We start from the raw sequence: 2,841 nt of genomic DNA on the forward strand, positions 1-2,841 counted from the left end.
TTCACTAAAAACTTTAAAGAATATCTAATAAATAGCCTTTGCCAAACCAAGAAAAGAAAGTAGAGGGCAGTAAAAGTAAGGCATATGACAGAAATAGATTTGTTGGTTTATTTGCTTTTCAACACGGATTTTTAAATATGGAAACACAGATCTAAGTCATGCTTGCTTTTTTAAACCAACAAACTAAAATTTCAAACATGGCTAAATTACAAATCAGATTAAATAAAAAAATATTCTGTATGGAAAGCATGTAATAGCTTTTGTCTTCGGCCTCACCACCCGGAGCGCTCTTCCCCTTCCCTTCTCCCTCTGTCCCCACCTTGTCTGCCTAACTCTTACTCTTGTTAAAACCTTAGGTTACAAGTTCTTCTTCTGCCATTCCTTCCCAAATATCAATTTCAATTTAGGTTTTCCTCTTATGTATTATCCTACATTTTCATGAATGCTAGTGTCATTTCTGTGCTGTTCACTACAGTGCCTGGCACATGGTGGGCACATAAAATTTATAGAATTTAGGAACAAGAGGATAATTATGGAATCCCATCATTTAATGGTGAGGGACTGAATATATAAATGGATAATGGGCAGAACATACATGACAATAAAACTCTGACTTCGAGCAAACAGACCAGAACAATTAGAACTTGGTTAATGACTACCAGCTTTCCAAATATGCTCCTCAAACCAGTTACATAGGATGCTTCCCTTCCAGTTGGCCTGCCTTCACTTCTTCATGCCAGCAACTTCCTTTTTTTTTGAGATGGAGTCTCACTCTTTCACCCAGGATGCAATGCAGTGGCGCCATCTTGGCTCACTGCAACCTCCCCCTCCGGGGTTCAAGCAGTTCTCCTGCCTCAGCCACCAGAGTAGCTGGGAGTACAGGCATGTGCCACCATGCCTGGCTAATTTTTTTGTACTTTTAGTAGAGACGGGGTTTCACCATATTGGCCAGGCTGGTCTCGAACTCCTGACCTTGTAATCCACCTGCCTCAGCCTCCCAAAGTGCTGGGATTACAGGCATGAGCCACCACTTTTAAAATGCACAACCTGATATTTTGATACATGTATATGTCTTAGTCCATTTTCTATTGCTTATAACAGAATATCTGAAGCTGAGCAATTTGTATATAAAGTATTTCTTACAGTATTGAACGCTGAGAAGTGCAAGGTCAAGAGGTCACATCTGGTAATGACCTTCTTGCTGGTGGGAACTCTCTGCAGATTCCTCAAGCCGTGTAGGACATCATGGGACAAGGGAGCGGAGAACTCTGTTTTATAAAGTTGCCAGTTCTACTCCCATGATCACCCGTTAATCCATTCATTCATTTTCCAGCTCTCATGCCTAGCCATCTCTCAAAGGCCCCACCTCTCAACACTGCCACATTGGAGAGTTTCAACATATGTGTCAGAGGGGACAAACATTCATTCCCAAGCATGATACACTGTATAATAACTATCAAAATCAAGCTAATTAACATAGCCACCACCTTTCACATTTATCATTTTCTTTTCTATTTCCTTTTCTTCTCTTTCTTCCTTTTTCTTTCTCTTTCTTTCCAGACAGAGTCTCACTCTGTCGCCCAAGTTGGAGTGCAGTGACGCAGTCTTGGCTTACTGCAACCTCTCCCTCCCAGGTTCAAGTGATTCTCCTGCCTCAGCCTCCCGAGTAGCTGGGATTACAGGCGCGTGCTACGGCGCCCTGCTAATTTTTGTATTTTTAGTTGAGATGGGGTTTCATCATATTGGCCAGGCTGGTCTTGAACTCCTGATCTCAGCTGATCCGCCCATCTCAGCTTCCCAAAGTGCTGGGATTACAGGTGTGAGCTACCGCACCCAGCCCCATTTTCTTTCTTTGTGGGCAGGTGTGAGAACACAAGATCTACCCTCTTAGCAAATTTAAAGCATACATTGCGATTTTCCTAACTATAGTCATATTGCTGTACTTTAGCTCTGTAGAACTTACCTGTCTCATATAATTGAAACTCTGTACCCTTTGACCAACATCTCCCCACTTCTGCCTTCCCCCAGGCCCTGGCAACCACCGTTCTACTGTCTGCTGACATATTTCTTAACTTGCTATTGCAGTCATCACAACTGTGACCAAAAATAATTATCACTTCTGTAGCTACCCCATGAAGCACAAATACGTTGAAAATTATCAATATATTTATTAATATATTATGCTGAATTCAAGCATAACACTTTGTTCTGAAGTACTTACATTCTGAAATCCTTAAAAAAATCTGTACAGTGAATTCTGTGCTTGATATAGTCCATCTATACTGTATTAAAATTAAATTGTAACATGATCAGTTCACCTCATAATGATCTTTATTTTGTAAAACAGTTTGAGATAATGAGGTAAAATTCGACTTCAAAACTAACATAATGCTGTAAATTTCCAAAATAGTTTTATAAAAAAATTTAAAAGTCCACAACACTATAGATAATATATCTTAATTTTTATTTTATTTTATTTATGCGATGGAGTTTTGCTCTTGTTGCCCAGGCTGGAGTGCAATGGTGTGATCTTGGCTCACTGCAAACTCTGCCTCATGGGTTCAAGCGATTCTCCTGCCTCAGCCTCCAGAGTAGCTGGGATTACAGGCATGCGCCACCACACCTGGCTAATTTTGTGTTTTTAGTAGCGACAGGGTTTCTCCATGTTGGAGGGGCTGGTGTTGAACTCCCAACCTCAGGTGATCGGCCCACCTCGGCTTCCCAAAATGCTGGGATTACAGGAGTGAGCCATTGCTCCCGGCCACAACCTTAATTTTTAAAGTCAAATTTGTCTTTATAAAGAATGAATTCATACCCTTCGGGAGTATTTGTTTTTGCAAC

This window comes from Papio anubis, chromosome 1 (assembly GCF_008728515.1).
Source record: "Papio anubis isolate 15944 chromosome 1, Panubis1.0, whole genome shotgun sequence".
NCBI classification, from domain to species: Eukaryota; Metazoa; Chordata; class Mammalia; order Primates; family Cercopithecidae; genus Papio; species Papio anubis.